Source organism: Pieris rapae, chromosome 8 (genome assembly GCF_905147795.1).
Source record: "Pieris rapae chromosome 8, ilPieRapa1.1, whole genome shotgun sequence".
NCBI lineage: Eukaryota > Metazoa > Arthropoda > Insecta > Lepidoptera > Pieridae > Pieris > Pieris rapae.
In genome coordinates, this window is record NC_059516.1 from 9,503,916 (window position 1) to 9,520,239 (window position 16,324).

General features: G+C 32.0%; 1 protein-coding gene across 1 annotated transcript in view; it reads right to left on the minus strand.

Moving 5' to 3' along the window:
• LOC110998908 (calexcitin-1) overlaps positions 1–16,324 on the minus strand; it is a 35,854-nt gene that overhangs the window by 14,087 nt on the left and 5,443 nt on the right. Inside the window, exon 2 of the mRNA XM_022267721.2 lies at positions 12,330–12,355. The gene's annotated coding sequence lies outside the window, so the exon portion shown is untranslated. The remainder of the gene's footprint in view (positions 1–12,329; positions 12,356–16,324) is intronic.

A 16,324-nucleotide genomic window follows, 5' to 3' on the forward strand; every position in this document is an offset into this window, starting at 1 on the left:
GTTTCTACAAAAAAATACTTTATCACCATCATCTTTATCGACTATCGACGTAATAAAATATGTAATGTTATAAATCTCATTTCACAAAATGGCGGAGCATTTTTCAAATATAGACAAATCACTGCATCAGGAATTTGTTGAAGAAAAAATCTTTTTGGTACGTGATCTCTTCACGTATTCTCGTCTCAAAGATGGAGGCTCTGTACATACAAGGTACCGACTTAATTCTCCAATCATATAAAAAGGCAAAGATTTTAGATGCGACTTTGTATCAGTGATATATAAGTTTCAGTTTTAATCCTATGCATAGAAATTTTGAATTTAAATAACTTAATTATTTATCAAGCTACTATTATCTAAGTAACTAATATCACTTTTAATTCACTTAGTTATGTTACAGAGCAAATACTTGCCAGCTAGCATGAGGTTAATTTGACACTCGACTTGATGGTTGAATTTCATTTTTATGTAGAAGGAGGCAAACGGGTAGCTCATCTGATATAGTGCTATATAGTCTAAGTGCTCTTTAAGAATGAACGAATGGTTTTTTTTCAAGAATTTCACTCAATCCTTTAGATTTAATTTATTCGATTAAATATTCACAGTTCATTTTAAATAAGGTCAAAGGCTTTGTCACTCTCCGAGTTTAAAAACAACCTTTTTTAAAGATATTTTTAGTCATACTTAGCTATGTTCATGATTCAAAGAGTAGGATCTAATCTTATCATGCAGGGTCACTCCCATACTCGAATCGACTCCCGTAGAAATCCAATGCATTGACGTACGGGAATCGAACTTAAAGTTAAGTCTTGCTTCTAAATGTTACGCTTACGCTGGTGAGATTTTGTCAAAACTTTAAATGAGACTGCCAATATAAGATATTTATTTATTTATTTTTATTTATTTATTTATTTATATAAATTCTAAAATAATGTATATATGCCTAAAAATACAACAAAATATGACATCACAAATTTAACACACACATACACTTCAATTACATTAGAACTTAAGCGATATATCAAAAGAAAAAACTAAAAAACGAACCACAAAATAAACAAATAAAACAAAAACATATTATTAATAATAACTTATAATATAAATAATAACTGCACTCTAAAAAAGATTCAGGAATGATATTTTAGCGTTAAGTCTATTGGATTTTGACATATGGGAGTAATAGTTCGTGCTGTCTAGTTTCTGAATCTCATCCTAGAAACTGCTAACTACGGAAAACAATAAACGTTCAATAGAACTAGCAATTTATGCACCAATTATTCTCGAACTCGAAATTACCATTTTAGAATTCATGAATTCAGTTAAAAAGGATTTAATATTTCTCATAAAAGTTGAAGAGATTTGTCTTCAGTTCGAGAAATGTTTGAAAGAAAAAGTAAATCATATTTTATTGGAGATATAAATTTGAAACTAAGTTTGGTCTTTTCTTTTTGGAACCTTTTCCGGTTTTATCTTTAACTTTATATCAGTTGCGTATGAACTTTTTATGTCTTTATAATTTCAAATGATGAAAAAAATCACCACTGTCTTGAGATCCTCAAGAAAAAAGCCATGACGTCCTCTTTTTTTATAATTACAATTGTCAGTAGTCAAAAAATTAAATAATAAAACAATTAGGGCTTTAACCTCAAAATCAAAAAGACCATTTTGCAGAACCAATACCAAACTCTAATAATTCATTTAAATAATCTCTAAAAGCCTGACTATTGCTAGATTCTTGGTATATTTAGACTTTTACTATTATTAGTTCTAGCAATAAGATGTACCAAACTTCGAATTACGAAATTTCAACATTAATATTGGAATTAATACAGATTAAAATTAATTCATAAAGCCTTATAAAATATACAATAGAAAGGGTATACGAAGGAACAATACATACAATCGAATTGTTAATTTGGGGGCATATATGAAATTAAAACAATGATTTTTTTTCTGATCAATGTATATATTATAACATATCTTAATATATATATTTCTTGTGTGCGTGTGTATGTGACTGAACTCCTCCTAAACGACTGGACCGATTTAGACAAGTTCAAGGGGATCTGGGAATGGTTTAGATTCACAATTTTGTCCGCTGGACAATGTTTTTTTAATTAATTTTCAATTTATTAGTTGTTGTTGATTTTGGAATGTTTTACAATGGATCCGACAGACGGCGCTACCATCGCAGTGTCAAATTTTAAATAATATTCGAATTTTAATTTTAGTCTGTCCCGAAATTAAAAAAAAGTTTTGTTATTATTGTGTTATATCGTGTGTGACCATGTGCTGGATCGTTAGATATTGTCATAACATTTGAATAATAATTTTCATCAAAATGGCTTATTAAAAATTGAAATTTTGAAATTAAAGACGTGTAGACAGGACAACGTCTATCGGATCCGCTAGTATATATTTATTATAATAGTATAACCAATGTTGGACTTCAGCGTGTGACTGTCATCCTTGAGATACTAGGTTCGATCCCCGGCTGTGCACCAATCAACTTTCTGTCTATGTTAGCATTTAACAATCGCTTTAACGGTGAAATAAAACATCCTGAGGAAACCTGCCAGACCCAAAAAGTCGATGACGTGTGTCAGGCACACGAGGCTAATCACTTACTTGACTATTGTATTGTGAAATGACCATGAAATCGGTACAGAAATCTGAGAACCCACACCTAAAAAGGTTGTAGCTCCACTGTTTTTTTTATATTATACCTGCACGGTATGGAATAACGATAGTATGGTTGTACGAGGGTAGAAGGTAAACAAAAATAAATTTACGCAACGTCGCATGTTCTGTGGACCCAAGGGATCGTTGCCCGTGTGACCCTATTTACATTTGAAATGTATGTAATTATGGTCTGTACAGAGACAAATTGCTTAACCGTAGCAAATACGAATTGTCTTGAAATACCAAGAGATTTCGGTTTAAAACAAACTGTTTTGTGGGAAATGCAATTTGCTATTTGTTTTTAATATACTAGCAGACTCGGCCAAGCGTTGCTGTGGCTAAGGTTTTTGTTATATTACATAGTAGTAAGCTATTCAAGGGAAACTGTAGGAGAACTTATGTGAAAGGTAGATAGCTTATTGTGAAACGTTGGTAATTTTAACACAGCGCCATCTGTTAGAATTGTATCAAATAATAAACAAATATTAATGCAATAAAATAATATTGCGGGTATAAATTGAGATGTAAGCTATCCCATCTCTCTCTCTCTCTGACTCTGCGCTGTAATTTTTCTAAATGTGTTTTTCTAAATGTGGGATTTGATAACTAGTCTTGTTATTCAATAGATCAAATAAATAAAATATAAGATGACATTTGCATGCCTATTCATATGTGGCGGATTTTTGTAATTTATGTAACTAGTTGTAAGACTAATTCTAGCAAATAAATGATCTTTTAAGTTAGATCAAACTGCACACGGTGTGGAAATTTGATTGATATCGGTTCGGTAGTTTAGGAGTCCATAGGAAACAAACAACGTGACATGTGATTTAAGATTATGTTTAGTATTACAGTGACTCTTGAACGTCGAATTATATATACAATCAATTTTTAATAACTGTTGTCTTAAGCATCTCTCCGTAAAATATTAGTTAATCAGCCGCGCAAAAATGTACCTCAAAAAAAAAACATCAATAATTTAAGACAGACTTATAAAGTTACCGCTTATAGTAGATTCAGAAAGTTATTTAATTTCTAAATTGTTTATTAGTTTTTATTAGTAAATATTAGTTATTTCGACTACGATTTCGATGATTTTGTTGATAGAGAACAAATCTTTGGTTTTAATTTATTTTATTATTAATAATTAACTATTAATTACTTAAGATGTCATGGTGTAATGGTTAAAGTCCATTTTTTTCATGGTAAAAAGCTTGGAAATTAAAAAGATTGGCGGAGAGTTTATTGCCAGTTCTTCTCTTCCGTTCCGTAACTGGCAGATAATGTAACATTAGAAGCATTTAATATATATGTCTTGTTTTGTCGTTTTTTAGTGTGGATTCTGTTACCTATATGGATAAATGATTTCGACTTTGACTTTGAAATGACTTATTTAATAAAGTATAAAGACCAATGCTTATCTGTATGTATGTATGTCTTACGACGCCTTAGATACACAATATTATTAGATTATACTAAATACTAATTGTAATTCAATATATCGAAGTTATCAATTAATTAATGAAGTAACCTTCCGATAATTGCATTAACAGTGCCTAACATTAATTAATTTATCAAATTATATAAATAATAGCGAGTAATAATTCCAAACCCGTTAATTGCCTTACAATATAAATTATGGACCCAAGAAGCCATTTTGTTGTGTAATTAATTGCCAAGTGTTTTCAGTAAGCATTACTAAGGGAAAATGTTGTTTTAAAATTATTGCTAACCATTTAGTTTATTGAATATTAAAAATATTGTTTAATGAAAACAGCATTTGTGATTACTGCAGGCATGTTATTTCTTCGTTAAAAAAATAGATTCATGAAAATATTTTATTCCGATGTTAAAATAACTATATAGAATAAAAAAATTACAAAGCTAATTTCTTTAATAAATAACTTAGTAATGTGATAAAAAAAACGTTCGTAAAGAGATGTTTGTGTTGGATAGTATAAACTTTAGGCTAATATTACGCTAATCTTAAAAGCAGTACATAGTTAATAATAAAAACAGACAGAAGTACATTTGGTACAATGCCAAGTATTTGGTACGTTAGCTCCAAAAACTACATTGTCATATTTTAAAGCCAAACTTGTTTTATTATAAATCGCAATGTCCGATCATAGGAAAGAAAAATATATACCATTCCCCAATATTACCATGTCAAGTTACAGAAAATATTGTCTTTGATAAACTATCGAAACGACCCATCGGCGTTTCTATAGATACAATATGTTATGAGATATATTTGGGTTTTGAGAAAAGAGAAATAGTTTTTGCCTATCAGTCGTTAAAGATTTTCATATCTGTTATTTAATTTACATACATCTACGACGCCATGAATGATCGATGTTTTGTCCCAATCAGGATTTTTATCTCGAAATCAGTCCTGTATTCTAAAAATATCTTGTAAAGGCATCGTATAAATTTGGAGAGTGACATTGTCATCGACCTTATATAAAATTAACTGAAAAAGTGTGACCCGGAGATATCACTACGGGAAGTGTAAGAAGACTTTGGTATTCCTTAATTGAAAAAGTATAATTGAAAAAAATCAACTACACGCAATACTCGTCGAGCGAGTTTGCTTATCTTGCCGAAGCCGCACATAAACTATTTGAAGAAAACTATTCGGTATGAGGGTGTGCTATTATTTAATCAATTACCATCAAATTCGCAATATTAGAGTGTTTGAGAAATTCAAAAAGCCAGTAAAGATGCATGTTGGAATGAACACAGTTGACTGAAATTAAGACGGCTTATGGTAACGTGTATCTCGCTCGTATATATTATACATATTAATATTAAGTTTCTCATGTAAATAAAATATATTTTTTGTATTGAGAAATAAGGTTCTTTAAACATTAAACATTATAATTATTAGATATTGGTAACACAGCGAACAGCCCTTGCTCTTGCAAGCTTAAATGTAAGTTTATTAACAATAACGATTAGTAAGTGCTATATGCGAAGGACAACAAGTTCTAGAAGAGGCAAAATCTTTGCCTCTATATATGAGTTCTATATTCTAAATACATATAAACCAAATTGTACTTTAACCATTTTGTACCGTATTACCTGGTAATAAAGTATATACTTCGTCTTTAAGAGGGATTTTTACTTACAAAAGTTGGATGTACAAGTTTGCACATATAATTAATCATGTGCACGAAGTTTAAATTAGTAGGTGAAACTTAATACTTTCCTGTGAGAAGTTCGGGCAAGTTCAAGTTTTAAGCTTTAAAGTTCCGTTGAGTAGAACATATGTGTCAAATATTTCTTAACGTCTCTTGTCAAATGTGGAGTTTAATGTATGAACAGCATTATTCACTTCCGAGTTCGTGCATTATACTTAAAACGTCATAATCAACTAATTAATAATTAATAGTTAATATATATAATTCACGTGTCACGTTGTTTGTCCGCGATAGACTCCTAAACTACCGAATCGATAGCAATCAAATTTGCACATCGTGTGCAGTTTGATCTATCTTAAACGATAGGATAGCTTACATCTCAATTTTTATCCGCAGTATTATTTTATTGCAAATATTTGTTTATTATTTTATACAATTCTAGCAGATGGCACTGTGTTAAAAGTACCAACGTTTCACATAAGCTTCCCTTAAATAGTTTACTACTATGTAATATAACAAAAACCTTAGCCACAGCAACGCTTGGCCGAGTGTGTCTTTCAAACCTCAAATGTTTTATTACCATCCGGACGTTTTCTATGTGTTTGAGTCTAACGAAGGAAAATACAGCTAAAAACGTTTCACTGTTTATATTTCATGTTAAACGAAAATATTGATGTTCAAATTTAATAAGCCTATCGTTTATTTAAACCGAAACATAACAATGATATACCGTATTTATAATTTTCTTAACGTACATATCTCTCTATATATATAAAAGAAAGTCGTGTTAGTTACACAACTTATAACTCAAGAACGGCACTACAGATTTGGGTGAAAATTGGTATGGAGGTAGCTTAGAGCCAGGAGACGGACATAAGATACTTTTTATCCCGTTCGACAGCGTTCCCGTATGACTTGACATGAAACGTCAGTCACTATAAAACGTGGTATAAAAGAATCAAATCAAATCAAAAAAAGAATCAGACTTGGAATAACAAAACGCAAATGACAGCTATGTAATGACGTATAGATGACAATTTGATATTTGTAAGAAATCAATATTCAAAATATTTCTATTAAATAAATAATTAAATGTAATGATAGTGCCATTGCCAATTCGTATAAACAGTGAAGAGAACTATAAAACTCGGTATGGTCGTATGTATACAGTTATATACATCCAAAGAATGATGAATGTTTCTATTCACAATAAAAATAATTTAAAAAATATGAAAATTAAAATAAAGTTTTCAAATTTATTTTAATTTTCTCTGTGCCATTGAACCTTTAGTACATGTGCACGTTTAACATTCGCACGAACGATGAAAGGAAACATCGTGAGGAAACCGGCTTGCTTTAAGCCCAAAAAGCTCACGGTGTGTGTCCGTCACTAGAGGCTGATCACCTACTTGCCTATTATTTTGACAAATGATCATGAATGTTTTAGGAATATCATAGAAATCTGAGGCCTAGATCTAAAAAGGTTGTAGCAGTACTATTTTTTAATAATTCATATAATACAATGAAATATAAAACATTTATTATATTAGATTATTGTTATATTACAGTAACGAGGAGCGCGCGCCCGCCGCGTCGCGGCTGACGCCTAGCGTGCGCGTGCGGTGTTTGTGCAATTGTAGTGTGTACGAAATTATTGTGAAGTGTTTAACGGACACATCACTGATGTTGACTGATGACACTGATTTTGTTCTATCATCAATAGTATTCGCAGCGCACGCGATGTAAGGTAGTTTTTTGATATTTTTTTCACACCTTGGATTACGTTATCGTAATTTTAGTAAGGATGCCTATTTTTTTTGAAAATGAAATATAGCCTATGTCACTCAGGAATGATGTAGCTTTCCAACAGTGAAAGAATTTTTCAAATCTGCCAAGTAGTTTCGGAGCCTATTCAATTCATACAAACAAACAAACAAACAAAAAATCAAACCTTTCCTCTTTATAATATTAGTATAGATAAGTAATATGTATGTTGTAGGCACAATCTTCAACATTCACCATCAGTAACTTAAAACTATAGGACCTACTTGTAATATTAATTTTTCCGGCTATTGGTAGTTAGAAAATAACTAAAACTTAAAAAAAAAACATCCAAAGATAGAATCCATCCATGGATAGAAGTGATATAAGCACTAGCAGGAAGCGAATGAAGAAAGAAAGCAGAAGTAGTTGGAAAAGGCTGGTGATCGACGGTACTGAAGGTAGCTAGGATATAGGATGTATAGAATAACAAAAAAAAATTTAGAAATCTTAGCTGTGTCTTATTTTTTTGTAATTACTGGAAATTAATCGGGTTTCTAACATTTTTATTATAAATTGGAAAACTTTAACACCAAAAATACTAATAAAACTGCTCAAACTTATCTGCACGCATGAACTTGTGTTGTTAATATTAACTTTACGCTCTAATGAGACATGGGACAATGTGTGTTCAATTTTTAACGAAAAATAGTAGCGATTTGACGACAAATTACCAAACAGAATCTTTGGTTCCGGAAAAATATATCAGTTCTAGTTTACCGTGACTAAAGTTAAAGTGTTTTTCTAGATAATATATTTCCTCTGAGCTGTTCCGAGTTTACGCTTTCGTGATTTTATTGCTCAATAATTCTGTCTGGATAAATCCACTGAATTTATTTCAATGCAGAAATTTGTTTATCTAATACTATATTTTCTACACAAGCCTAGGTGAGACAAACGCTATGGCCTGAAAATAACCAATTTGCTTACTTCAGTTTACTCATAGAAACATAAAAACAATTGCATGTAAGCAATGCAAACAACATACTTTTCGATTAACGTCAGGTCGAAAATTTGTATATAGGCGGATTTAGATCAGAGTCGAGTCTAGTCTCTTTTTTTTTTTTATTTCATTTTTTATTGAGGGGAATGCATTTCCGCACAGAGTGTGGGACTCGCTCTAAAAGGCCTACCCACTAAACCCCTCGCACCAAACACGTCACTGTTGGGGTAACTTGGGGTCGCGTAAGCATTCTAACAAGAGACTCCGTGACTGGCTGCTGCAGCAACCATTTTCCATTACGTTGACACCGCCTTAGAGTCTAGCCTAGCCTAGCTAGAGTAAATTATAGATCAAATTTTGTTAACGAAGTTTAAGCTAAAGTTAAACGAGGTCTGGATAACCACAGTTGCTCATCTAACACTTTAAAATCGATTCTCGTTTAGATTTTTATTATTTTAATTGTATTATTTAATATTTGTATTATCTCTTCGTGTTTGACATATTAAACATTGTATATTGTAATTCATTTTGTAATGTTAGTTTGCTAAGCGGCAAGCTATCAATAAAAAAAAAAATGTCAAGGAGAAAAACAGTGATTATTTTAATTATTAACTGTACGGTTACTTTCGCGTGCAAATTTTTTTGGAAAAATGAGTCATACCTTAACCGTGTTCAATGCCTACCTGAGTGGAAGACAATTGCTTTGACCAAGCAAGCAAGCTCCATCCCCATTTTCGGGTCATATGAGCGTATGCCAAGTTGGCAATTAAATAAATGGCATAATAAAGCCAAAATTTCTAGTTCCGTATAGTTTAATAAAGTTTAATTCAGTCAGGAAATGTTAGCTGTAGTTTGTTCCCTACGAGTTCATATGCGGGCGTACATGACATGTAAGTTAATTTACTAAACTAACTAACTAACTACATATATTTCTATCATATACCCTTGGGTGAGATATTAACGTCATGTGTCGGGTTGTCTCTCTCCCTAAAATATGGCAATAGGGCCGATGGCTGGCCATGCGTCATACTCGTGAACGGGTGCTACTTGTGGTGACTGGTCGTACTTGAATTCGTGTATGCGGTGAAATTAGTTGTTTCTACTACGAATTTACTTGTTGTTCTCACGATTATGTAAGTGCGTGCTCCTATTTCACCATGCCTCATGCTGATAGAGGACAAATATTTGTTTTTAATTTTTTTCATTATTCTTTATTACTCAAGATGTCATATGGAACATGGTGTAATGGTTGCAGCTCCACACAAACGTTGTGTAAAAGACAAAAACTTGGCGATTAAAAAGAGTGGCGGAGAGTTTATTGCCAGTTCTTCTCTTCCGTTCTACGCCCTTGATTTGAGAACTGGCAGTGAAAGTAAAATTAAAAGCATTTTATGAGTGTTTCTTTTTTTGACGTTCATAAGTGTCATCACAAAAGACTACGTTTAGCTTAGTGGTGATAAATCAGCAGGATCTCTCATTGGGCAGTCAGCTGATAATTGCTCGTTTACTGGACGTCTATGCCTGATTTGGGATATATCCACAACTGCCTATATAGGTTCCTGGTCTAGTAGCTTCAGTGTGTAGGTTCAAACCTCAACTATACAACAATGAAATTTTCTGTGAATATTTCTTTCAGTAGGATTTAACACCGCAACGGCGTGTACCACAGACAACTTACACAACAGATTACCTAGACAAATAGATCACGAAAACAGATGAGAAATCTGATGCTACTTTTACAACTCGTAGAACTACCGCCATTGTCGATAAATTTTCGTTAATAAACCAGTGTAAAATGTAGTCTGAAGAATTTCACTGAAATAGTACCTAATGTTCCCATGGCAGTAACCGTTTAGTCATTGTTCAGCAGATAATTGTATCGCCAGGATTGGAGCCTCCAGTTAATATGCAGAGCTTTAAATCCAGGTAATTTAGGAACGAGTCTTAGCTCGAAACCCCGTCTGTCAATACATTTATGGCCGAGGGGAGTCAATCACTACTAAACTAAACAATAAAACAACGTTTCGTCTTTTGTTTTGTTAGAGGAGTCAGCTTATGTCACTTGACTAACTCTAACCCATAGACGATATAATAAAAATATTTAAAACAAATTTCCGTGTAGCTTTAAAGACGGGAAATTAATTTTCAAAGATTTATTTCCAAGTACCATTCACGAATTTGACGTAATGAATTAAATTAATTCCTTTTTGTTCGCCCTTTATTACATTTTAGGGGCAGATTAAAAGTCGCGACCGAAATGCAAATGAGATAAGGCGAGAAAATGGCTTCTGTTTAAATTATTTTTCTTTCCGTCGCATAAGAAAAGTAAGTACTTGCGTCTGTGTTACAATTTAAAGTATGGTTACAAAGGCTTGACAACACTCGACACACTGGTACATTGGTATATATATACAAATAAAATACAAGATTAAGGGCCTGTTTCACAATGTTCGGATAAGTTCCAAATAAGCTATTAATTACTAATTAGTAGGATAAACGAGTGTTTGTTGCGTTTCACGACTGTCATATAGAGCTATTCGTCATGAAACGCGAAGTTTCTTATTCGGAACTTTTATCTTCCAAATAATTTATGTGTTGCATAACTATTTGGTACTTTATCCATACATTGTGAAACAGACCCTAAATGTGATAAACACTAAGCAAGCAAACAAAAAACTCGAAGAGAAAGAATGCCTCGATTAATAATAAAATCTAAATGAATATAATAATAATTACGCTAGCCGAATTGGATTTCGAATTTACAGGGCCTTACTACATAACTTGGCATGATTTAACCAAAAATTAACAGAGACAGCACACTCTTATAACAACTCTTACATACTCACATACATCCACTGATACACCCACACGTTCGCATACTGAATGTCTTATATTGTTGTTTATACTAAAACGACATTACATCAAAAACTTAAAAAATATACCACGTACCACGACACAATTTTTATCCAATTTTCACAACCCAGAGACTCCATAATTTCTACTATATTATTCTTTCTTTGCGGGTATTTAATATTCACTTATTATAAAGGACAACCTGATCGCCTTTGAAAAAAAGATACGAACAGGATACAAATTTATATCTCAGGGGACGACCAAGCGATGTAGCCATTGGGTGTTTTTGTTTTAACATTATTGTTAACATTCATAGCGTATACGAAAATAAAATAAACGACATGAATAATGTATTACGGAACAAATGTTTGTTTCTTTAACTTTCGCAAGAGCGGTGGTCCATGATGTATTTATTAAATATGTATTTACTTTTTAAAAGTAGTTTCAAAAAGAAATAAAAATATCCGAATAAAATACAATCTAAAATTGAAATTATGACACGATTTTCCGCTCAAACAGACGTCAAATTATCACTGTATTATGCAAATATAAATGGAACATACATTCGTATAAATTGAAAGCGTTTTGAGAAAAGGATTATATTTTGGTATTCGGAAGTTGTAGGAATCTGCCAAAGGGATTAAAACGTATGCGCTTCTAGAATGCGAGTTCAGAGTGGATTGATCGGTTTTTGTTTTATCCTGAAATATAAATTTGACAGGTATTTTGTTCTGGTTTTGGTAAACCTTTGTGTGAAGCGAAATAATTACAACTAATAAAATATAGACTAAAATGAAATAATGCTCAAATGTTATGCTTTATATTTTCTTAAGATATCTTATATACCGAGTAGATAGAAAAAGCAAATTATGATTTTATTAACTTACTTGTTATTCGAAGGATGACACAAGACCTGAAAAGAAAACGAAATTTCTAATTAAAACTTAATTCGTTATAAAATTGTGACAAAGTTTCCCAATTGTCAAAGTATTCTTATTCTTTCCGTCGGATAATCTATTTTCATGTTTCTCCGTACTCAATAAAAATAAATATTTCATAATCTGGCACAGTATAAATATGGTAATATTAGTTTATAAAGTTTATCGACTTAGTACAGGTACACTAATCATACATAAATTCGAAATTCAAATTTCAAATAAACACACAATGACAGCTCAAAATCATATTACCGAGTTCTTGTATACGTTAATTAGGTCCTTGGTAAATGCAGACAGACGTAGAATTATGTCTGCCTCATTTTCTTTTGGACTTCAACCAACAGTCAAGACAAACCTATTGTCTTTTTTGGATCAGTCAGGTGTTTTAGAGCAGGCCCATCCGATCCTATGTAAAGGCTATTCGTACTACCCAAAGGTGCCCATAAACTCCATTGTTTCAAGTATTTCTTCAATTTTCAAAAAATAAAAAATTCACACACTCCTCTTTAAAAACCATGAAGGTCCTCGACTCTTGTATATTCATTATTTATTTGAAACAACAGAGCGGAATCAAAGAAATCATTAAAGTTAGGTATAAACATTACGAACAAAAAGGTAAACATTATCGCTGCATCAACTAAAGCTGCTTCCTACAAAATATCTTCGAATCACAAAACTCGTTTCGCGGTCGTACACTACTCTTGTATATGTGCTTTTTATTTTGTTTATTCCGAAGTTGTTGTATAACGCGTTTAAGCTCTTGGAGTATTGGAGGTTAAAGGAAATCTTAAAAAGGTAAGCTCTCGCTTAAACTGAAAGAATGTGGTGGATTCGTGCATGTTACCTTACATGTGGGACACAAATATATATTATCCTTGGAAGTATCCTTGGAATTAATCTAAATGAGAAGAGAGTATCAGCGGGAAAATAAAATAAAAAAACGCTGAGTAAACCGGTCAAAAATAGGAACCGAATAGACTGGTCCAAAAGAACAGATTGAAAGAGTCGCTGGCAAAAATTGGATGCTGACGGCAAAAGATAAAATAGGGTAGAATAAGATGGAGCACGCCTTCTCCGAAACGGTGGTCGCATCTTAGGATAATAATATGGTAAATTCTATTTTTGTATATTATATGTAAACTAGATTTGAAAAAATAAAGGCTTTTTACAAGTTAAATCTTATCTAATACCAACTTTCGTAAACGTCCAACTCGAGTACATTTGCATACAATTGTCAACTTTGTCCCGCTGCCTTATCTTATAAATGAACTCGTGAATATTCACAGATGTTACAAGGAAACTCGTTTTATAAAGAAAATGCATTGGGTTTTATACTTATGCGAAATATATTATGTTGATAAACGTTTCTTTTAAGTCTTCAAGAACTCAGAATTTTCATTAGTTGATAAAAACTAACACATTTTAAATTACTATTTAGATAAATACATAAATCGATGCCATTTCAACCTTTTAAGTTATGGGCTTCAGAATTCTGAATCTGTTGCTTGATCGCCGCCGTCTTTGGTCTAAGGCAAGTCGGTTTCCTCACGATGTTTTCCTTCACCGTTCCAGCGATTGTTTAATGCGCACATAGACTGAAAGTCCATTGATGCGCAGCCGGGGATAGAACTTACGACCTCAGACCTCAGGGAAAAATACGCTAAAGTCATTGGGCCAACGCTATTTGAAACGACAATTAATTAAAGATTTTGCAGTATTCTTCCCAGACACAAGCTGATGATTAGCTGTGATGAAAACGAAATATTTTTTCTAGCCTCAAATAATGAAATAGGTACCTGAATACCCTCGGGAATTATATAAGAGTTCTGTTCTTCTTAAGTTTAAAATTTATTGTCGAAGTTAAATCAAAACTTTTGAGGGCCATATAACTTGTTTTACACTGTAACAAAAGAAATTCAAACGTCTAATGTCTTAGATTGTATTTAATACAATTTAGGTCTTATTATGTTTTAAAGTTTAGATTCTCGAAATCGCTCTAAAACTCAATCTAGTCATAAACCCTATTAATAATATTTGTTATAGTGAAGGTAAGTGATAAAATATTTACTTAATTGGATTTTTTTATTTCATATACTAGGTACTTTAAAATACATGTTATATTATTGTTATTAGAGCTTTATTGATGAATCCATACATTTTTTTTATAGAACAGAGGGCAATCGGGCAGGAGGCTCATCTGATGTTAAGTGATACCGCCGCCCATGGACACTCTCAATGGCAGAGGGCTCGCGAGTGCGTTGCTTAATATGAGTATTAGTTGTGTATAAATTGTAAAAATTAAGTAAGTACTTTTAGTGGTTTAGTATTTCATTGTTATTTTGAATAATGTCTTGTTTTTTTGTTTCGCTTTTCCCACGAGGACCATCCGGATTGGGGAGTATTTTCTTCACGTGGTAATTTTAATAGATTTTTTTGGTTTTCCGGTATGCTGTGTTTTATGTGGCACGTTAAAGGAAAATAATGAGAGTAAATTTTTACGATGCGCGCACACCGTCACTGAAAACCGACACCCTAAAGTTAGCTATAGTAAACATATTAGATTTTTTGAAGTTATATTTCTTTTAGTATATTGGGGAAAAATTATGAAAAACAATTATATATTATAATAATTTTTTTTCTATCGTCTTGTCGTAGAATAAGGCGAAAGGTAATTTTTTTTACAAGGCGTCTTGTTACGCCAAAGCAGTATAACTCGTGTACATAAGTACACACACGTTTTTTTTATTTACTAGATTCTGTGGCAGTATTATCTTTATAACACTATTTATTTTTAGAAAGAACTACTCAAAATCCCACCATCTCATTCTTCACTGTCCCACTCTCTGTAATATGCCGTAAAAGATTTATAACATCAAATTTAGTTCCGCATGTATAATAAACGTTTTTTCATAATTATAAAAGTAATTTAGAAAAAATAATCCCACGTGCAACATCTTTCCTGCATTAAATATATCACCCAAATCTGGAAAACTATTAAGTCTGTTTTAAATCACATATGACTTATAAAATTGTACCAATTCGAATTAGGGTCAAGAAAAGATCGTACTAATTTTAAAAAGGCCGACGACGCACCCGCGATCTACTAGCTCTGTGAGTGTCAATAGGTGGCAGTATTATAAAAAAAATATCAAAATTTACGCGCACCAGCACTGACGAAACAATATTTCAATGATGACTTGATATAAAAATCCAATTAATCATAACCTATAAGATTATCATCTTAAAAAGGGACCAAATTTCCTAATATTAGCAAACTTCCAGATTGCGTGTTCGTAACTTTTATTTTGTTCTTTTACGAAGTTCCACATAAAAAGAGCTTTAACAAGTGTAATTCTATCTTCTTTTCTCATTCTGAATTTGTTGAATAGCTTTAATATTAAATAATTAAACCCTTGCCGTTACGACTCTATATACCGGCCAATTTTATTAGTTACTTTGATTATTTTTATAGACAGATGTTCTTGTGTTTGACACATGAGATTTATTATGTTTCAAGACATACCTACCCTTTTTATAGATATAATAGGGATGTGGACAAAAAAACGCGATCAGAAGTCAGGCAAAATACTATTTTCGATATAAAAAGTCTTTTCAATTTAAAAAATATTTCAAATAAAACAAGCTTGTGCCATTTTAAACAATTTGTTTTGAATCATGCATATATTTTAATTATTTACTAATAATAAACGAATAAAAAATATATGCGCGTGATCCATAACTTTGTGGATATCGAATACGAGAAGACTCGCTCGAACGACCTTCTGTCTCTTTTCACTACAGGGTTAACTCAATTTTACCACGAAAAACTTCAGTTAAAACGTCAGTATTTTTATAAGTATTTTTAGACCAACGACAAAAATAATAAGAATATTTGATTAAATTTCCCAGCACGTGTATTTTTTTTTAATGCAGCATGGGAGCAA